The following is a 23,343-nucleotide window of genomic DNA, read 5'->3' as shown; positions in this document are numbered from 1 at the left end:
TGTCGATAGTTTAGTTGCCTACAGTACTGCGGAAGTTGCTTACCGCAAAGTGGAAAATTGCCTAACATGGCTTCTAAGTTGCCTGCCTCAGAAACCAAGTTGCCTATATTACTACGAAGTTGCCTGCACACCCCAATTGCCTAAAATAGTATGAAAGTTGTCCATCAAGGGGCCTAAGTTGCCTACAATGTTGAAAAGTTTTTGTGGGATATAAGTTGTCTATCATGATTTTAAATTTCGAAACTATGTGAAGATGGATGGTGTGATAGCCTTATTCTTTCCTTTTCTAGGGGAGTGCGCGTGGGTGTTGGCTAGCCAAGTCGTGGATGTTGGCTGGTTGCATAAGTAGTGACAGATGATAAGTTGCATAGAGGGTGATGAGAAGTTTCATAGGGGCGGATCAGACAGTTGCCCACAAGCCTACACAAGTTGTTCATATTTTTTGCATGAGTTGCCCGTGAAAATTATTGAAATCTCCAGATATAATTATGGAAAACACACATGAATTGCTTGTTGAATGCACTGGAGTTGCACAAAAACACCCCAAAAGTTGCTAACTATTTTTGTTTGATATTCGGGTTGCCTAACGATCTTAAAATGCTAGTCATCCGAGCATCACCGATAGATAACTTCATAGTGTTTTAGACAACTTAGGAATAACACAATGATAAGCAGCTTCACAATTGTAGGCAACTAATTTGCAAAGTTAGACAACTAAGCAGTAATGATAGGTAACTAATTATCAATAGCAGGTAACTGTACATCAATGATAGGTTAATTTCATAGTATTGTAGGCAACTGGGCATCACTGATAGGCAACCGAATATCCATGATAAGCAACTGAGCAACCATGGTAGGCCAGTTGTGATAATTTTAACAAAATTGATTGATACACATAATGCAATGAAGTTACTTATATGTAGCTCTAAAGGTGCCTCATATTTTTGTGTTATTTTCTCATTTGTACACAAACCAACCTAATAGAAAGTCTTACTAGGCAAAAAAATGAAGTTGCTTTCCTATAGCACTAAAGTTGCCTCTATCGTACCCAAAATTGCCTCGAAAAAAAGTTTGATGAAACCTATCTATATGAGATCTAGTTTTGAAGAACTCGTCGCGAGAAACTCAGCTGTGAAAGCCAAATTAGATTTCGATGCTTAAATCAAAAGTTATAGGTTTTTAAACTTTTTGGACCTCCAAATAAATACACATGGGACAAGATTCTTTTTTTGCTGGGTTGCGTCGGACACGTCAACAGCTCTTTCCATATTGAAAGAGATCCCATCAACGAGCGCTCGGGCGGCCACGTCGAGAAAAAAAAGAGAAGGAAAAAGCCCACCCCACTACCGACGACCGCCGACCGCTCCTCCTCCCACCTTCCCCGATCCCCAACCTCCCTGGATCCCGTCGCTGGTGACCGCTGACCTCCGCCGCCGCACGCCTGGCTTCTCCTCCTTCCGTCTCCTTGCTCGTGTCCAGTGTGCATCGCCGGCCCTCCCATGGCGCTGTCGCCGCGGCCACCCACTTCTCCTACCTCCCCACGGCGAGGCGTGCCTCCACCGCCACCGCGACCCCAGCCGTGCATCTCCGGCGTGGCGCCTCCCCACCACCGCCACTACCCCATCCCGCCCCTACCCCCTCCTCCGTCGCCGCCTGCCGAGCGGACCTCGATTTCCCTTCAGGAGGAAGGGGTTCTGAGTTCAGGGAGACGGCCATTGTGCGGGCCAGGGAGACGCGCGGGTCTTGCGGGCGCCGGTGTTCCATAGCAGTAGAGCGCCGCCATCGAATTTTCAAGGAGATGCGGCCCCTTCCCTGTCCAACTGCAACCATGGCGTTGTCCAACCTCGTCTGTGCGCGCAGTCCATTCTTGTTCACTCGCTCGCCAGCAGAGGTGAGACCCCCCTGCCCCCTTCTCCACCACATGTGCTCCTTCTGGACTGCCGACGCCGGCACTGTTAGCAAATGTCATGGTCGGGGAAGAGCAAGTTCCAAATGTGAAATTTGGTAATTCAGGTGGCAGGAATTCGTGCTTGTGTGCGGCGGGCTGGCAGTTGAATCTGCTCCAGCAATTCAGTTCTTTTCAATTTTTCCATGTGCAGCAGCACATGAATATGAGTGTATGGAAAACGTGTATGTAGACATTGAGAAAGTTCAGTATTGTTTCTTCTAGCTCTCTCATGCAGCTATGCATATCATTTCTTTTCAGGCCATCCCCGTCCAGCCCTCCTGTGGTAGGAAGGTCAAGCCCATCGCAAGCTGCAGTCCACGATAGTCACCCGGTCCTGCCTCCTTCATCCTTCCCCACCTCGCCCTCTGCCTCGACCAGCCGGTTGGACATCTTGTCAAGCTCGAGAACCTCTATTGCAGAGCTAGCTAATGGTTCTTCTTTTCCTGCCCCCACAGCTTCCCTTTCAGCCGTTGAAGCTACAGATAGAGCCCGCAATGCAGCAGCGTCACCCCAACGGCCATGGGACGGTCGACGATGGCTGGGTGTGGTGTGCGTCTCTCCGACGTGCTCGGCGTGCTGCCGAGGGGGCTGCAGTTTGAAGTGGCTGGGTAATGAAGTTCAGAGAATGCTTTTTTAGTACATTCAGAGAAGTTGCTTTCTTGCTTTTTGTGATATTTTGGCTACGCAGATACTTAGTGCAGAGAGGTTGTGACATTTGGCTCCTCTCATCCTGAACACTTGCACCACAATCTCATCTCATGGGTAAAATGACTATTAGTAAATTGGCACTAAAAAATGAATACAGAATAAGTACAAAGACATGATGACCTCATCTCACAGGTTCCATCTCAATATAGCTCAAGCTTTTTAGAAACTAAATTTGACACAAAGCATTAAATTGATATAGTTGTGATAGCTTCTGAAGTAATTTTATCACTTTTGCAGCTTTGCCAATTTATTTGTAAATGCTTTGTTTTCCACTAATTTATTTCGAAATGCTTTTTTTCCATAACAATTATTTTGGCATTAGCAAAATAGAAGTTTTGTCTGGTGCCAAGAGACCATGCAGGCTGTTTCGTTACTGGAAAAATGCCTGAAGCATGAACGCATATTTGATCCGTGGTGTCGTGCTTCGCATCGGTGACCACCGGGGCTCCTTGGTCCATGAACAGGTTTGCTCAGTGGCACGCACAAGTCGAGGAAGCTGCAGTTTTCGCTGGATAAAGTTCAACTTCGTGCCTGGATAAAGTTCAGTTGTCACTGAAGCTTCTGTTGTTCTCTATCGCGCGCCTGTAGATTGTCCATGCAGGTCAAGTAAAATTCTCATGGAAGTTCAAATAAAAAAGCAGCTGCAGCGCAACCGTCGGTGGCTATAATGTGTGGTGAAAACTGAAATCTGAAACGAATGTTGCTGGATATTAGTAGGCAGCAGATTTTCTAAGGTTTGCTGGTGAACGCAACAACAGTAGTTTGTGCCATTGGGGCCGTGCGGCAAGCAGAAATCTACACATGGATGTACTCTCTCTGTCTCTCCTGAAATTCTAGGGCTAGTCTACTTGTAACTCTATCTCATCTATTTGTATTTTCTATCTCACATACCTGAACATAGTAGCAAACTAGCAGTGTTGTATGGTCAGTCTATGTGAGAGAGTTTGTGTGAACGTGGTGTTTACTTTTCTTCAGGAAGCCATTTTTAATAATGAACTATATCCCGCCCGCCCACTTATATTCTTAAGTAAAAGAGATGAAGTTCATTTATATGTGTATATATGTAGATGTAGTGTACATTCTATTTGAAGTTTGGAAGTCTAGAAAAAAAAAGAACCCTAAGTTCAAAAGCGAATAAAACATTTAAAAAAATTAGACGATGGGCTTCTCATCCCTATTGCGGTCTGCAAGCTGCCTCCAACCTTTGGCAATATTTGTAAAAATGATTGTGCATATTTTTTGTTACCCCATTTTTAGTTACTGATTGAAGAAAATTTTGTTCATTAGGTGAAAGAACTTGATTTCTTTTGTTCCTTTGTGGAGGAAGAATTTCACCACAAAGGTAGGGAGAAGGTCACCATAAAGGCAGGGAGAAGGTCACATAAGGTGCAGAAAGAATGTCAGAGGCAACGGGGTGTGCGATCTTTGTGTTGTTTTTGGGGTCCAAATCATGGGTATGCGATCTCACATCCAGTGTATTATTGAGATGGCCTCGCCTCAAACCATTTGCCTACAAATATGATAGTCTCAATGCTACCGTCATGTGTAAAGAAAATTAGATATGTACATGTAGACAACACACAACAACTTTACGGGGAGTTGATGGATTATTCGGTGGTTGTTGCTGCCACTACAGATTTTTTCTTGAGATGGTCTTCATCACCAATCAATAATTCACTTGTTTCTTGGTTGCATCTAGTTCCCTCGCTCCACCTCAACCAATTCCTTCAGCTAGATCTCCCTTGTTATTTTGTATTCTTATTTTCTTTTCATAAAGCATTTGCTCTGAAATCCGGGTATTATGATGTAGCTTTGACTATTCCTGAAAACGTGGTGAAAATTGTACATGCTCTGTAGGTCAAAATTTTGGCTTTGATTTATTTTTTGTGAACGTCAAAATGTTGTGTTCGAGAAGGTCAAGTGTGTTATCTCAGCAAGTTCAAATAAAAATTAAACATGCAAGGCAAAACATCGGAGAGTTGCGATTTTTTAGAACTTCAAGTGACAAACAAATTTGAAAAGAGCACAAAACAAAATTTAAGTCTAGAAAAATCACTTCAAAACACTAACAAGAAAAAGAATGTTCTCTTGTTATCGAACAGAAAAATAAAAATTAATGAAAGGGGGAATAAAGTTTATGCATTTTGTGAAAGAACTAAGAAGTTCGAGTTCAACTAATAGAATAGTTTGATTTTAATAAATAATTCAGTTTTTTCATTTCCATAAATAAAACCCAGAAGTTCAAATTTTAGAAATGGAGAAGTTCAAAAATCATAAATAGGACTTTCATTGTTTCTAAAATTAAAATAGAAGTTGAAAGTGAAATAATGGACAATTCAATATTTATTACAAAACTATGATATTGTCTTTACTGAAAGAAATAAATCAACAAGTCCAAATTACAAAAATAGAGAAGTTTCATATTTGTGACAAAACTCAGATTTTCCTTGTTACAAAAAATAAAATAAAATGAAGAAGTTCAAATAAAAAAAAGGAGAAGTTCGATGGATATAAAAAACTCAAATTCTTTCCGTTTCTTGTAAAAATGAAAGTGTGAAGTTTAATTTAAAAAACTATTTGATGCTTATTTTAAAACATATTTTTCTAAGAATAAGACTAAGAAGTTCAAATTAAAATAAAGAAGTCCAAAGATTATGAAAAAGTCACATTTTTGCGTTACTAAAGTATAAAACGAAGAAGTTCAAATTAAAAAAAGGAACAACTAAAAAAAGTTTAAAAATGGATTTTCCCCATTTCGAAAAAAACTCGAAGTTCAAACAAAAATAGCAAAGCGGTTCGATGTTTATTTAGAAACTAAGATTTTACCATTATTAAAATACTCAAATATCCCTTAGTATTGAAGAATCAACCATGAAGTTCAAATTAAGAAAAGATTAAGAAATAAAACCAAGAAGTCCATATTAAAAAGATGGAGAAGTTGGATGATTATAGAAAACTCAGATTTTCCTCGTTATTAAAAAATGGAAACAAGAAGTTCAAAAATAAAATAACAAGAAGTTCAACTTTTAAAAATAGAGCGCTCCAAAATTTCATAAAAAAGATTAGGAAATAAAACGAGGAAGTCCATATTAAAAAGATGGAGAAGTTCGACGATTATAGAAAACTCAGATTTTCCTCGTTATTAAAGAATGGAAACAAGAAGTTCAAAAATAAAATAACAAGAAGTTCAACTTTTAAAAATAGAGCACTTCAAAATTCGTAAAAAGGCATTAAGAAATTCATATTAATATTCATAAAAAACTCAGATATTTTCATGTAACCGAGAGAAGTTAAGATTGATAACTTCCAGAAGTTCACGTACTACATGGTGTGCATTTTGTATTAAAAAGGAATAAAAAAGCAAAGACTAAAAGTTTTCTTGTTATAATTTCAAATCCTCGGTCGGAGAAAGTTAAAAAAATTATTGTGAGATCGGTTTGTACGAAAGGAATATCATTTATGTAACACTAATGAATGAATGAGAAAATTACAAACGAAAATATGTCACAGAAGTTCAACGTGAAAACAGCAGGAAGTTCGACTACTACAGTGAATGAATCTCAGATGATTTTTTTTAAATCGTCGCAAGTATGAAAAAACGACCAACACGGGAAAGTTGCATGTTTACAGCAGCTTTCCACTGGTATATCACTTGCTCAATTCCGGTGAGTGTTCTAGTGAGTGGATGGAGATCTACGGGCAAAAAAATCACGTGAAAACAGAGTGAAGTTCACGTACACACGCCGAGAAGTTCAGATTCTTCACGCGGTGCATTTTCGAAGAATCTGTTTCGCGATAAAGGCAGAACGAATGATCTCTCCGTTTTCGAAATTACTTGAAAACGGCTAGGTATCAGAGAAAACCATCAACATGAAAAAGTTTCACATTTTTCATAGCTTTTCAACGCTATATTATTTGCCCCATTCCGATAAAGTTTCTAGAAATTACGGCGAAAATAATTTTTAGCCATTTTTAAAATGGACTTAAAACCGTAAGGAATTGGGAGAAACAATATATACTAAAAGGTTTCGCATTTCTTCAAGCTTTCCAACGCCATATCATGTGCTACATTCGAACGTACGGTTAAAAAATCAGCTCGAAAATACAAACTAGATGGAACTTCTACCGTTTTCTAAAACCGTACAAAATTAGAAAAAACTTTTAATATGAAAAAGTAGCGCGTTTTCATAAGCTTTCCAACGACATATCATTTGCATCAATAGGATTAGGTATTTAGAAATGGCATCGAAAATACCAACTCGGCTGTTCGGTTTGCAAAAGTTTACGATTTTCCTAATTACTCTTTAACCATAGGGAATTATAGAAAACTATCAACATGTGGAAGAAGCGGTTTTGCAGGAGCTTTCCAATGCCATATTATTTGCCTCATTCCGATAAACAGTTAGAAATGCGATCAAAAATACGATTCAGGTTTTTGTATGAAGAAAAAACGGTTTTCAAAACTGCTCTTAAACCGGTTACATTTTGCAAAACATTTCACTTGGGTCACGATACTTGTGTCCATAGCTTTCCAATGGTATATAGCAAGCCCCATTTGGGCAATGTTGGCGGAAGTTCAACCTAGCACAAGGGAAAGTTCGGGTCGAACAACTCAGGCAGTAAAATTGCAAAAAATGCGTCTTCATCAGGACCCGAGAGCAAAATCCGCCTATGAGCAAGATTCCTATTTAAAACATGTATTTAGTTGCTAAAAACCGTTTGCAGATTACATTTACATCACATAGAACACAACTAACCAGAATAATTCGCACGGGGACACACGGTTGCGAAGATAGCCCAAAGGTCGGGTTCCTACAGAGGGAAGTTCAGGCATGTAACTCAGGAAGTTCATGTTGTTTATATATATCATCGAATTTCTCGCACCACCATTCACACATACACATGTATATATATACAATTTGGTATATACAATTTCTCCTACATGAAGGCATTACTACGGTAGCACGTAATGGTATTCTCCTTTGGGATCTATGACCTGGTCGAGCAAAAATCCCGTTATTTCCTCTTGAATTGCTCGTACACGATCCGTTGGTAGGAGCTTATCCCGCACCTCATTGAACTTTTAAGAAGGAGATCAATATGCATATATTAGTTGTGTGATTAGATATTGATAATGATGTAAAAATTGTGAATAGTGTTCTGGCAAACGTACCATAGCTGTCTAGCAGATTTGGTCCTTTCGGACGCCATCATGCGAATGTTCTCGCAAACGTAGTATGCACATAAATCAATCCCCGGCGCCTGCTTCATGGCCTTTACGAGAATAGACATGGATGGGACGATGCTATCCAATGCTGGATCATCCGCTAGCCGCTGCCGCTGCTAAGACCCCCTTTCTTAGCTAAGTGAGTCGATCTGCTGCTGCTGCCTCTCCAACTGGAGTGCCAACTTTGCGTGCACTGATTCTAGGCCTTTAAGGCGTTCTGCTTCCTGCTTCCTCTGATCCTCCTCCAGCTTCCTCTTCTTCTCCTCCTCCATCTTCCTTCTCGCACGGCTTCTGTAGTCAGCGTTCCAGCCCGCAAACCCCTCATACCACGGAACAACGCCTTTGCCTCGTGTTCTTCCCGGGTGTTCAGGATTTCCCAGGGCGCGTGTAAGCTCGTCGTTCTCTCTGTTGGGCGTGAACACCACCGTTCGAGCCTCTTCTATTGCAACAAGTAACTTGTCGTTGGCTCCTTTAAGACTTGCCTTCTTCAAAACCTTGCCTGTCTTTGGGTCCAACACCCCCCATGCGCATAGAACCAAGTCCTGCACCTTTCCGGCCAGCTCAATGTAACTAGAGTGACCCCTGCATCCACCATCTATTGCTTAGACTTATCCCACTTAGGCATTGCCACCGCGTAGACACCTGGCCCCAGCGTATGGAAATGCTCCTTTTTCGCGACACTGAGCTTGTTTACTCTCGACCATTCCTTAGCTAATTCTGATTCCTTGAATTTCACAAAAGCGGGCCAGTGATCTCTTTGCTTTTCCAGTGTTCCCGTGAATTCTGGAGTCTTCTTTCCTCCTGCAACGTACTTGGCCCATATAGTTTTCTTGTGGTTGTTTAACTGCAATTGCCATCTTCCTAAGAGCAGCGTCCTTGACTTTCTGCACATCTGCATCTGTGAAATGATCTGGTAGGGTGAAATGTTCCATGAGAGATTCCCAAAGCAGATATTTTTCTCTTTCTTCGACAAAACTAAGATCTGTACATTCCTTTGCTGGCTTTTTCCATTCTTGCATGGACATCGGGATTTGGTCCTTCACAAGAACTCCGCACTGACGAACGAACTTGTTCGCATTCTTCTTAGGCGCGATTGGTTCGCCATTAGTTTTGATGGCATCGATATTGTACTTTACGCCCTCCTTCAACTTTTTGGCCGGGCCTCGCACTGTCCTGCTGCCTGTAGAAGATTTGCTCGATCCGGAAGGCTGAAAGAAGAAAGATCGATTCATTAATATATCTTCAAATCATTTAAAACATGTGATCACCAGATGCCTGCTTATATAAATATACCTCGCCGGTGTTTGTTATTTCAAGATCAACATTTTCTTCGTCATCATAATCATAGTCCTGGACTTCATCAATTCGGTCGTCATGATCGAATATCATATCACCATCCCTGATATTGTTCAGATATTGGGGGTCGTCATCTTCTTCATTCTGATCATCTGGCCGGCGAGGGGAGCGTATGATCTCGAACAGGGCCTCTTCTCCTTCTCTGTCGGTATTGTCCGTCATAGCTTTTATTTAACTAATCCAGAAGAAATATAAAACAATTTAGTATTCAAATTACAATGCATGCATGCAATCAATAAGGAAAAACTGAATCATAGTACATAATATGCATCAACGAATATAATCTCGAATACATCGTCTCGAATATTATCGAACAATATATATAATCTTGAATACATCGTCTCGAATATTATCGACAAATATATATAATCTCGAATACATCGTCTCAAATATTATCGAATACATCACTAGCTAGCTAGCTAATATAGATCTAATACTACAAAATAATCTAGTTCATTCGCGGTTCCTGAGGCGCGGGTGGTGGACACCCAAAGAGAAGGAACCATCACAGGATCATAGCTCGGGTGAGATTCCCAAAGAACCTGCCAGGTATTGGAGAACCTGATGTCCATAGCAGCCATGTAGCGACGGACGTGCTCGTCCTCCTCCCTGACACGGCGACGTACCACCTCCGGCGGGGCCGGCTCCCTCCGCACCGAAAGTGGCCACGCGAACACCAGCAAAGGAGATCAGGGTCGACGACAGGACCCGGGGCCGGGTTCCTCACCAAGCGGCGCGCCCCTAGCACCTCCCAGTGCCAGCCCGACGGAGCCCAGTCCCGGACATGGGTCCTCTGAAGCAGGATGTCGTCGCGAATGGGTCAACGGCGAGGATGCGGGCTGGGCATCGTTCACGTATAAAAAACTAAAAATATAACATTTCTAATTAACATTTATATATCTAAAATTCATCTAACATTTCTATAACTAAAAGTATAAAAAACTAAAAAAACATGCATCTAACATTTATATATCTAATTCATCTAACATTTATATATATATATATATATAACTAACATTTCTATAACAAAATTCCTTAAACTTTCATCTAACATTTCTATATCTAAAATTCATCTAACATTTCTATAACAAAAACCATAAAAAACTAAAAAAATAGAAAATTCATCTAACATTTCCTTGCTCTAAAACTCATCTAACATTTCTATAACTAAAACTATAAAAAACAGAAAATACATCTAACATTTCTATAACTAACTAACATTTCTATATGTAAAATTCATCTAACATTTCTATAACTAAAACTATAAAAAACTAAAATGCATGTGTGTGTGTGCGGGCTTGATCTAGCTATGGGAGGGCGGCCATGGCGGAAGGGGCTCACAGCGGGGTGTCGGGGGCAGCGACGGCAACGACGACGGCGTGCGAGCTCGAGGGAGGGGCGGCACGCGACGGGGGCGGTGGGCGGCGCGTCGGGGGTGGCGGGCGGCGCCACGGGGGATAGCATGGGCGGCGCATCGAGGGCGGCGCGTCGGGGGCGGCGCGTCGGGTGCAACGACGGCATGGGCGGCGATGGCGTCGATCGGGGCAGGTGGCACGTCGGGTGCGGATAGGAAGAAACAGAGGAAAAACATAGGGAAACTGAAATTTTTCGAAGTGTTGTATATATAGGATTGACCTTTAGTACCGGTTGCAGCCACCAACCGGTACTAAAGGTCTGTTTTGGCCAGGCCAAGCGGCGGGAAGCGCACACCTTTAGTACCGGGTCGTGGCTCCAACCGGTACTAAAGACCCCCCCCTTTAGTGCGTTAGCTCTCTCGAGCTCCTCTCTATAGCAGGCTTCTGGGCCTAACTCGTCGCGCTGCCCTGTGGGCCTATTGGGCCTTGCGGGCCTGCATCCTGGCCCAACTACAGGTTGGGTTTCTAGTCGTATGCAGGCCGCTGTGGCCCAGTAGGCGGGCTTTTTTATTTGCTTTATTTAATTTCTTTTATTTATTTCTGAGTTGTTTTTTGCTGTATTTAGAGTTTCTTTGTGAATATTTTTGCTTTAGGTACAAAAAATTACAAACTTTCTGTTAGTGCCAGTAGTTTTCAAATTTGAATAGTTTAAATTTGAATTATTTGAAATTTATGTGAATCCCTAGTTTGTGAATAACTTAACTTTAAAAATAGATTTTTCAGTGATTATTTTTCTTATGTTTAATATTAGTGTGTTTTATCATTATATTCAATTTGGTAATACTTAGGTTATTTAAAAAAAATGAAATGCCTTTGTAACAGATGAGTTTTCGTTTGAAACCCTGATACTTCGAAAGAGATCGTCCATTTTGTACACGAAGTGCATCCAGTTTTGGCCGTAACCCTCTCATACGTTCCTTGCGTCGCCTGCAAAGTCCTCCCTGTACTTTCTCTCGATTTTTCTCCACTGCGACCCGTCAGCGGGTACTCTCAACTTCCCGTCTTTCTTATGGCCTTCTCTGTGCCATCGCATCGCCTTGGCATGCTCTTTGTTTTGGAACAAACGTTTCAACCGCGGTATTATAGGAGCATACCACATCACCTTGGCAGGAATCTTCTTCCTGGGGCGCTCGCCCTCGACATCACCAGGGTCATCGCGGCTGATCTTATAGCGCAATGCATCGCATACCGGGCACGCGTTCAAATCCTCGTACTCACCGCGGTAGAGGATGCGGTCATTAGGGCATGCATGTATCTTCTGCAGCTCTAACCCTAGAGGGCAGACAACCTTCTTTGCTTTGTACGTACTCTCGGGCAATTCATTGTCGTTTGGAAGCATCTTCTTTAACATTACTAGCAACTTTCCAAATCCCTTGTCAGATACACCATTCTCTGCCTTCCATTGCAGCAAGTCCAGTGTGGTGCCCAGCTTTTTCTTGTCAGCTTCGCAATTCGGGTACAACAATTTCTTGTGATCCTCTAACATGCGCTGCAACTTCTTCTTCACCTTTTCACTTGCGAAGTTTTTCTTTGCATCAGCAATGGCCCGACCAAGATCATCAGCGGGCTCATCTGATGCCTCTTCTTCAGCTTCTTCCCGCATTGTCGGCTCAGCTTCTTCCCCCATTATTGTACTATCGTATTCAGGGAACCCATGGCCAGGATAGCTGTCGTCGTCCTCTTCTTCTTGATTGTCTTCCATCATAACCCCTCTTTCTCTGTGCTTGGTCCAAACATTATAGTGGGGCATGAAACTGGACTCAAACAGGTGGATGTGAATGGTTTTTAACTTAGAGTAATTCTGACCATTCTTATAGCCAGCACATGGACAAGGCATAAAACCATCTGCCTGCTTGTTTGCCTCAGCCGCAAGCAGAAAAGTATGCACGACATTAACGAACTGGGGAGAGCAACGGTCATCGTACATCCATTGCCGGCTCATCTTCATTACACAACACTGAAAAGACCAAATTAATACAAGTTCATACAACACTTATTCTCATAAAACAAACATACAAATAACTCTCTAGCTAAAGCATTTAAATGCAACAACAAATGCGATCAAGATCGCAACTAAGGTAACAATTGATCCAACAGCATAATGATACCAAGCCTCACTATCAATGGCATATTTTCTAATCTTTCTAATCTTCAAGCGCAGTTTCTCCATCTTGATATTGTGATCATCGACGACATCGGAAACATGCAACTCCAATTCCATCTTCTCCCCTCAATTCTTTTCAATTTTTCTTTCAAATACTCATTTTCTCTTTCAACTAAATTTAACCTCTCGACAATAGGGTCCGTTGGAATTTCCAGTTCACATACCTCCTAGATAAAAATATCTATGTGAACTTGATGGGCATAATTTGTCATAAACACAAAATGCAACAAAGAGTTATAAAAGAGAATATACCACATCCAAATCATAACCTGGACGAGGGCTGACGGGGACGGATATCAAAACCATGGCACTATGTATAACAAACAACGTACGGGTAAGATAATTATACGAGTAACTATATATCTAAATCACACAAACATGATTTTTTTATATAAAAAAGATAAGAACAAGAGGCTCACCACAAGGTTGTGCCGGCGACGGGACGATGCGGGCGATCGACGGTGGTTAGGACGGAGACGGGAAGGCACTAAGTAAACCACACCTACATATGCAAACTAAGAGTTATTCTGACCTCAAATTGCATATAAATCAAATACGACCACATATAATTCCTCCCAAAATAAAACCCACAAATCACTATACTTATAGAGCATTGCAAGAGCTAATCTAGCAATGAGAAATGAAAGGACAAAGTTGCTAACCTTTGTGATCACTTGGATGGATGGGGTGCCTTCAAATCTTCACAAATTTTGGCAAAAATGGAGTGTGAGCTCGAGAGGAAGAGAAATAAAACAGAGGAGAGGGGGAAAAGGGGCAGAACAGAGCGCTCGGTCTCGGCGAAGAGGTTTATATAGGATGACCTTTAGTACCAGTTGGTTATACGAACCGAGACTAAAGGTGCATCTCTAGTCCCAGTTCGTATAACCAACCGGTACTAAAGGTGCTGGTGGGGCCCCAGCCTCACACAAGCCTGCCACCACGTCTTTAGTACCGGTTCGTGGCACGAACCGGTACTAATGATCGCCGCCCGCCTAGCCATTGGAGCCGGCACTAATGAGCACATTAGTGCCGGTTCACTTACAAACCGGGACTAATGTGCTTCACATTATGCCCTTTTTCTACTAGTGGTTGCTCTCCCTGCCTCTAACAACCAGGAGTGCCGCCTGGTGATTCATGAGCCTGCTTCCACAGAGGCTCCAGAAAGTGAAGAAATTCCAGCTGTTGACCCCAACGCTGCTGAAGACATTGGTCGTGAAGACAATGTGAATGATGATGAAGTCCTTCCTCAGCTTGAACCCAAGTCGGTATCATCGCCTGCTCCCATGGGCAGTGAACTCATTAGCATTGGTCGTCCATTGACGCCAATTGCTCAAGATGACTGATGGGTTGAGCAGCAACAACAAGACATCCCTATGCAAGACAAAACACCACGTACTCCACCACCTCAAGTCACCACTCCGGTACTTGATGATGACAACTACATGGAACAGACCACTCCCTCTCCAAAGGCGTCGCCAGCATTTCGCAGGCTTCGCAAAGGCCTCAGGACACAGGTCTCCATGACAAGCATTCTAGAAGACGATGTGCAACACAACAGCTCAGTAGCACGTCAAGTGTTTCCTGAAGCCACCCCTTCTGCGTCTGCCTCTAAATCTGAAGCCAAAGCTGCTGAAGACATTCCGGCTGCATCAGCCGAAGACAAAGAAGAAGAGCAAGAAGAAGAAAGAGAAGCCACACCCCCTGCCAGTGATCCAGTCATTCAAGAGAATGTGATCGTGCCCGGCCCTCCAGTTGTTGAAGAGATGGAGGTTGAAAACACTGAGGCTGCCACAAACAACAATACTGCAGCCAATGATACTGTCATGGCTGAAGATAATGTGGAGACCGAAGCCAATGCGACTACTGGCACTATTGTTCCACCAATCATCTCTGATGACGTTGTTCCTCCACCAAGGCCTCATACTATGGAACGCGCGTTCAATCGTGGTGAGTTGGTGACTGTCCGATGGCCTATCATGGTTCCACCCAGTGCTCCCGGGCCGCAATATGATTACCATGTGGAGCAGAGGCCTCAAGTTCAAAAGCCTAAGCCAAGATTATGAAGGCTTCCAAGTGCTGCAACTCAGGGCTCATTCAGTGTGCTCAGCTTCAGAGAGCCACAATACCTTCTTTGACAGCGCCAAGAACCCGTACACGAAGCCAAAGATATCCTCTGACAGGTTTTGGAGCCATCAGCATCAAAGCTACTACTCATGCATCCTATAGAACCAGTATCGGCTTTTTCCGCATAAGCATCTGGATTGTGATGCTATGGCTGGGCTGCCATGCCTTGAAGAGGCCCTTGGTTGTTTTGGGATGTTGGGCTGCTGCCATTTGTAACTCACAAGGAGCACTGGAATGAAGAACTTCTGCTTCAGTTCTATGCAACATTGCACATTCGAGGCTACGACAAGGATCCGAAGACTTGGGTCCTTGAGTGGATGACAAGAGATATTCATCATGAAGCCAAAGCTCAGGACATCATTGAGCTTACCTCTCTGCCCACTCTAGATGAGTTGTACGAACTTGGTTGTCAGCTTCATCTGAACGAACTGCAAAGCATCTTTCGGAGGCCAAAGCCCAACATGAGCTAAATGCTGAGCATGATGAAGCCATTGCTACATGACGTCGAATACCCCAAGGAATTATTTGTTAAGGACCTTGAGTACTTGCCACGCACAGTCTATCATATTCTGAGGCGTACTGTCTGGCGAACCAAAGGAAATTCCTCTGAAGCTAAACTTGAAGGCTCCATGAATACATTGGTGTTCTATATTGTCAATGGCATCAGATTCAACACTCGGGATTTCTTCATCCGACAGCTTGCTGCCTCTGGGATTGATCTTTTTGGCTTGAAATTTTATGCTCCATGGGTGATGCGCTTGATCAAGCTTCATTCAACCATCGACTATCAACCTTCAGCGCACAACCACATTGTATTTCTGCCTGATGTTGATATGTCCATTGAAGCCATCTACCCTGAACCAGCAAAGAAGCCACTCCACCTTCAGAATGCAAAATTCCAAAGCTTCACACAGCCTATTGAAGGGATTCATGTGACAAATGCTACAACACCTGCTTATCCTCTGGCTGGCAACTTGCGTGTGTCGCACCGTGCCAACACTGAAGCCACTGCCAGCACCATTGCTCAAAGGCCTCAGAAGCGTCCTCGTGTTCTCAATGACCGTGAGCTTCTAGTGGCTTTACATCAAAAGCATGATAAGCATCATGACTGGCTGAAGCGTAGATGCGGAGTCTCTTGGTGGATGTTAATCGCATTCGCAACTTGGCCACCAAGAATTCATTTGTTGCACATGAAGCCTGTCGGCGGTCCTGGAAGAGCCTCACATTGCTCTGCTCTGAAGATGGCTTCACAGAGAGCTTCAAGTTTGACTCCAGGCCTCCCCAAAATGCAAGCTGGCGTCGCACTCCATCTATTGAAGATTCTGAACATTCGTCTTCGGGTGCAACTATTGTTGCGAGAGTCGTCGATGAAGAGGATGACGCCACTTCACCAACTCTGGCTGCACTGCACCACGATTCTGCGTCAGGCCCATCTGCACCACCAAACTCCAACATCGACCCTGCTCCATCTTCTACTCCAGCTGGGAACGAGTAGATCCTCTATGTCTTCAAACCTTTTTGGTCATTACTAACAAAAGGGGGAGAAGCATATGAGGTTGATAGTCTTCAAGCGGGTCCATATGGGTGGTTGCACTATTTTTGCTAAGTTCTTACAACTCTCGCTTTGAAACTATTTGGCTCTTGAGTTGTAACACTTAAACTTGATGGTCGTCTTCTACTTTTGCTGCTACTTTGTGATGCGATGATAAATTCCGGATGAAGTCATTCTGCAGACGCCCATTTTTCATTGTGCATGTAATTATCTTCGTCATGTCTATATATGCATGATGAATTGTCTTCAAAAGTTGAAGAGGATCTCCAAAAAGTAAAACCCGTCATGTGCATTTGCATTCAAAAGCAAACTACTTATATGCACATCTTCAGGGGGAGCCTTTTGCAACTTATGAAGACAATGACTTTGAACTTTAATTTTCACATACTTTATCCCCGTTGAAAACTTCAACCAGTTTGTCATCAATCACCAAAAAGGGGGAGATTGTAAGTGCAGCTAGTGTCACCCCAAGTTGGTTTTGGATTATTGATGACAAACTTGGTTGAGGGACTAATGTGTTTGTGAGAATTGCAGGATAACACAGGTAGTAGTCCCTTATTGATTCAGTTTACCTACGAGAGATGACCCCTAAAAATGTACGAAGACATTAAAGATAATGGTGGTTCGTGAAGACATTCACGATGAAGATTATGACATGTGAAGACATTCACTTGAAGACTATGGAGTGCGAAGACATAGTTGTTTCATAGTTTCCTTTTCTTTGTTATTGAGTCATAGGAACCACCGTATTGTTAAGTGGGGTCCAAGTGAACAAAGTCAGAGTGACTGATGTGATGCTCAACCAAAATCCTATGTCTTCGAGCGAAGACAATGAGAGCAAATCTTATCCAGAGCTGGATGAGTCAGCTTTGCTTGTAGCCCAAGTAAAGCTGCCGCCCGTGTTCACAATCCGACCGTTGGACACGTGTCGGTTCCTTAGTGACCCAGGGTCATTTTGGACAAATCAGGTCGGTTTGCCTCCTGGCTACAAAAAGCCCACCCCTACACCATAAATTGGTGGCTGCTCAGAGTTAGTGCATGACTTTTGTCGTTTGAGAGCAACCCACCTCCGAAGCATTTGAGAGAGAGATCCTTGCGAGGACAAAGCCCAAAACACCCAGAGCCAAAGAGTGTTAGGCATCACTGAAGTCGTTCTGTCCGCATGACTTGAAGACTTGTTACACTTGAGGGCTGTGAATCCTCCAGCCGGCTAGGCATTGCGTTCTGAGCATCCAAGAGTCATTATGGATCGTCGGTGAACGAAGTCTGTGAAGGTTTGGAAGTCTACCTTAAAGACTTACCAGAGTGATTGGGCGAGGACTAGTTGTCTTTAGCTCAAGGGGAATAAGGTGAAGACGCGGTCTTCTGAGTTAAATCTCAGCCTCCCTCACCAGACGTACAGTTGTCACAGTAACTGGAACTGGTCTACCAAATCCTTGTCTTCAGTAAGCAACTGGTTCTATCCCCCCACTTCCCTTTACTTTACAGTTTGTCTTCATGAAGTCATTGCTTGCTTGTCTGATCTGTTTGACTTTACTCAGTGAAGACTATTTCATGTTTGACTTCATACTGTCTTCCACCCTAATCCATAATACCTAGCTGCTGATAGTCTTCATGCTTTCACTACATTGCTTACTTGACTATGGCTTGTCTACTGTAGTCTATCTTCCGCTGCATATCAATAGGTTCATTTCTATTGTCTATCTTCAAAGACCTCGTGTTCAGAAGACTTTTATAAAAATCGCCTATTCACCCCCCTCTAGTCGATCACTAGCACTTTCAATTTGTAATGATAAAACAACTTTTGTTTTGTTTTAGCAAAACTAACAAAAGAATATTTTTTTTGTTTCAGACTCTTTAACCTAATCTCATTTATTTTCATGCCATCTCTAATGTTATCATGTTAAACATCACCACATGTTTCCCGCAAAAAATATCACCAAATGTACATTGCTCACAACACTACTAGAATCAGCTAATTTGCCATCTGCCAGCTCTTTGCCGTCTACTAGCTGACGGCAAAGAAGCTCTTTGCCATCAGCTACCTAGAAGCTGACGGCAAAGAAGTGGCAGACGGCAAAGAAGCTCTTTGCCATCTTCTTTACCGTCAGCTGGCGGACGGCAAAGAGAGAGGTGGCCCCCACCCCCGCCCGTTTGGGGAAAACTTAACGCCCCACCTCTTTGCCGTCTGCCAGCGGACGGCAAAGAGGCAAAAGGGCGGACGACAAATAGTGGCGGACGGCAAAGAGGAGACTACCTAACGGCCCGTACCCCCCCGCCCGTTACTCTCTGTTCTCTCCCTCTCTCACCTCGCCGACGCGCACTACATCCCACCACACATCCCACCCCACCGCCGCCGCCCGCCGCGCGCCGCCGCCCCCAGCACTCGCCGCCGCCCGGCGCCCCGGCCCCACCGCCCCGGCGCCCCGCCGCCCCACCGCCCCGGGCCCGGCGCCGCCGCCCCAGGCCGCCCCGCACCTCTCCTCCACCGGCCACCTCCTCCACCGCCCCGCCCCCCTCCTCCACCGGCGACCTCCTCCACCGGCCCTGCCTCAGGTGAGCTCTACCCCTTTTTTCCTTTTTTTTCTATTTTTTTAGTTTTAGGTTTAGTTTTAGTTTAGTTTTAGGGCCGCAAACAACACACTAAAAAAAGTTCGTACATAAAGTAGTTCGTACATAAATAGTAAACAAACTACTCGGCGTCGCTATCTAGGTCAATCACGGCCGGGCCGCTGCCGCCGTCATCGTCGCTGCTGGACCAGTTCGCGACGTCGTCCCAGTCCACTGGGACGTCGTCCGAATCCTCTTCCTCCTCCGCCGCCGGCGCCTGCTGCCACTCCTGCTGCCACTCCGGCGGCACCTGCTGCCACTCCGGCGGCGCCATCGCCACCTGCTGCGCCGCCATCGCCGCCTGCAGCGCCGCCTCCTCCTGGGCCTCCAGCGCCGCCTGTTGCGCCGCCATCGCCGCCTGCAGCGCCGCCTCCTCCTGGGCCTCCAGCGCCGCCGCCGTGGCGGCCTCCTTCGCTGACTGCGCCAGTATCGCGAGGAGCCCGGGCGTGTCCTCCGGGTCGCCGTCCTGCTGGAGCGCCGCCTGCTCCAGCGGGATCACAACCTCGGCCGGGGCTGCTGGGGCGGGGGTGGGAGCGGGTGCCCTGCGCGGCTGGGAGGGCCCGGCTCCACGAGAGAGATCGCCGACAGGGAGCCCTCGGGCGGCGCGCTTGAAGGCGCCGATGACGTTGTCGAACCGCTTGCCCTTCCAAAAATGGCGGCGGCCCTTCCGGTTGTAGCGTCCCCCGGGGTGCGCGCGAAGCTCTGCCGGCGTCGCCGATACGCCCTGCGTGGGGAATTCGTCCGCGGAGATCCTCCACGGCCGCGGCAGCTTCGCCGCCGGCGGCACGTAGAGGCCGAACCGAGCGAGGTCCTCCGTCTGCCCCAACGTGAGGCTTGACGGCCAGTGGCCGCCTGGTGCCGCACTGTCGGAGTCCGATTCGCTGGACGCCATCCCGCGAAGAGAACACCGGTGTGAAGAGGGAGAGGAGGGGGTGGGGCGGTGGAGGAGATGGCCGGTGTGACCAAACTTGCCGCGCAGGGCGGGTTTTATAGCGCCGGGATTTAATGCGGCAGGGAGGCGCCGGGCCGCGGAAGACGAGATGGCCGCGCGGAAGACGAGAGGGCGGCGGGCGGAAGACGAGATGGCCGCGCGGAAGACGAGAGGGCGGCGGGCGGAAGACGAGATGGCCGCGCGGAAGACGAGATGGCCGCGCGGAAGACGAGACGGCGGCGCGCGGAAGACGAGAGGGCGGCGTGCGGAAAACGAGATGGCGGCGTTGACCGCGAGGCATCGGGGCACGCGGGGCAGGCGAGGCGGCAGCCGGCAGCACGGCAGGCGTGCAACGCGGCAGCGGGAAGCGGGGGGCAGGAGGCGTCGGGGCACGCGAGGCGGCAGCGGGCAGGGGGGGGCAGGCGGCAGCGCCTCAGCGGGGGCGGCCGACGCGACGCGACGCGGAAGTGGCGCCGCAGGCCGAGGCGGAAGCGGGGGCGGCCGATGCGGCGGGCGTGGCGGAAGCGGGCGAGGCGGAAGCGGACGGCAAAGGCACTAGAAAGTTTGCCGTCCGCGGCGGACGGCAAAGGCCTGCCGTTAGCCACTTAACGGACTGAGAGCAAAATTATTGCCATCTGCTCTCGTTGCCGTCCGCGGCAGACGGCAAAGGTCCTTTGCCGTCAGCCGCCAGAAAGCAGACGGCAAAGCAGCTGTTTACCGTAGCCTACTTTGCCGGAGCCTTTTGCCGTCCGCGGCTGACGGCAAAGGCCTTTGCCGTCCGCCGTGGCAGACGGCAAAATAGCTGATTCCTGTAGTGCAAGGACTAGGATGCTAGGGTTACTAGTAGAATTTGCGTGCGTTGCTACAAGCTTTTAATTCTTTTTCTAATTGCATATATATGTGTATATACTTGTATTGTTGTACAAAATAGGTTGATATTTTGGCCCCATCCAACCACATAGCCTCATGACCTTTTAAAAAAATCTCAAAAACTTTATTCATTGGAAATAATCAATACATCGTTTATGAGGATCGATACAATTTCAGGTAAGGGCTCCTCAAACCAATCAAAAGTCAAAGAAAATCTAGCTAATCTAGCGAGCTTGTGAGAAACTTTTTTTGCTTCTCTATTACAATGTTCGAATTTAGTATAGGAAATCACAAGCAAAATGAAAACAATCATCAAAAGTTGCCGCCGCTACACCCGCCGACCGTCCTCCATCCTTCATCATATCAATCACCTCCAGATTGTCCAAATTAATCGTAAGACTATTGCATCATGTCCTTTGTGCAAGTGCTAGACTGAATGTGAGAGCCATAGTACTGTAGGAAAAACACACGCTGTCGAGTATTGATGAATACGCCGAGTGGCAAATCACAGGGTCACGACTTATGTAGAGATAAGCCGAGTATGAACACTGTAACACACATCAAATTCATAAACTCGTCGTACTTCTACGTAAGCCGTGTGACAATACAAAAGGCATTCAGCTTCAGGGGCGGGCTCCATGGAACATGTAGGCAGGGAGGAGCTGGCCTCCTCGAGCGCGCGGGCGAGCACGCAGCTGCTCCTACTGGTAGGAGCTTGAAGAAGCTCCTAGCAGTTGGGCTCTGGTGGGCTGGGCTATGTGCATAGGTAAGTCCGCTCCTTTTTCTATTTTCTATCTGCTTTGTTTTCTATTTAATTCATTTGCCATTGTTTTAAATTTAAATCTAAATTCAAACCAATGCCAAATTTCTCTCAACTATTTTATGTTACTCAATGGACTTCTCCAAATGGACATAATTTATTTCAAGGGTGTTGAATTTATATTCTATTTATTATGAATATAAACCCAAGTGCAAATACTTACTGATTTAAATTCTGAGTCCCAAAAATAATTCCTTATAAATGTTCCCAAAATTTTGGTTGGGTCATAACTCTTACCAGAACTTTCAAACATTTAATAAGAACTTTTTGGAAACACTAAATGAGATTTTAGGGTTTTCTGCCCATTTATTTAATTTGAGGCTTTTGAAAATTCCTCAATTCAATTTTTTTTGAATTTAGGCATGATGCATGATCATTATAAATGCAACTATTTACACTCAAATATGCTAGGGTTGTGACAGCCACTAAGGGTAAACCAATGGGGATCATTTTATTGCTAGGTTTTCCTCTGTATAGATTATGTCACCTTGCTTATTGTGTTACTATGTTCCATGTGAAATTAATACTTCGGGATGCATGCTGTGTTGGGAAACCTACTAGAACACATAAAAAATTTGCCCGACAATCACCCAAGAACACTATGAAGATGTGGTTCAGATTGTATTGTTATCAACTCCAAGTTGCAGCGGAAGAAGACTCGTTGTATATCGTAATTTAAATCCCTCGAACCGTAGATGAACGATCTAGCGAACCGCCCACGAACAATCCCTGGAACGGAAGACCGAAAGCACGGCCTCTCCACAGATTGCAAGCGTACAGTCTTCACGATCCGGTAGTGCCATGAGATGGATAAAAGTGGGGGCTGCGTGAGGACACTGGTGGGCTCTAGAAGCGAGGTCAGCACACGTAAGTGTGAGACACCCGACGTACTCAGGTCCGGGGCCCACCGGATAGGTAGCACCCCTAGTCCTACCGAAATAGTATGATATGCACAAGGGCTACAATGGTGCTCTTGGAGTTGTTTCGTGGAGGAGGGAGAAGGAGCTAATTCTCCATTCTCGCCTCACGCATGAGTGTGTGTGTGTGTGTGTGTGTGTGTGTGATGAGCTGAGAGTCGACCCTCTGCACGGAGGGCTCCCAGAGGGTCTTATAGGCCGGCCCCCCAGGGTTACAAAGGTAAAGATTGTGGCACCCCGGCTCAGAGAAACCGGAACGCCCCGTATTCCAGCCGAGAGATCGAGGAGAAGTCTTCTGGAATATGGCACTGCTTAGCATAGAACAACTCAGCTCTTTATTACAAGCTATATGAATACAAGGGGATTACATCGGCATGGCGACACTACGCCTGCCACAGTTGCTCCTTGCAAGCAGCAGAACAACACGAAGCAACGGAATAACTACTGGCAGCAGAACAGTGACGACGGTGACTAACTCCACTCCATAGGGACTCTGGCTGGAACGCTTATCCAAGCTCGCAAACAAGGAATCCACGGCAAACAAGCAATCAAATCTGGCATGACCTGCAAACTGGCATGACACGCTAGGTCATTACATTGAATGTACTTGCAAGCTCACAATACCCAGAAGCATTCAAGACAAACAACAACATGGCAGTTACAGGTTAAGCAGGAATTATCATGAGATCATCAGGATAACA

General features: G+C 45.3%; 1 long non-coding RNA gene across 1 annotated transcript; it reads left to right on the top strand.

Annotated features, from left to right (window-relative positions):
• The first annotated feature begins 1,297 nt into the window (after positions 1-1,297).
• Positions 1,298-3,655, top strand: LOC120968071 (uncharacterized). The gene is made up of 3 exons (XR_012189528.1): positions 1,298-1,891; positions 2,207-2,329; positions 2,404-3,655. It is a non-coding gene; the product is annotated as an uncharacterized lncRNA (long non-coding RNA).
• Positions 3,656-23,343: the final 19,688 nt, after the last annotated feature.

This window comes from Aegilops tauschii, chromosome 7 (assembly GCF_002575655.3).
Source record: "Aegilops tauschii subsp. strangulata cultivar AL8/78 chromosome 7, Aet v6.0, whole genome shotgun sequence".
NCBI lineage: Eukaryota > Viridiplantae > Streptophyta > Magnoliopsida > Poales > Poaceae > Aegilops > Aegilops tauschii.
Note: the sequence above shows the minus strand (reverse complement) of the source record. Positions and strands in the feature narration are given on the sequence as shown.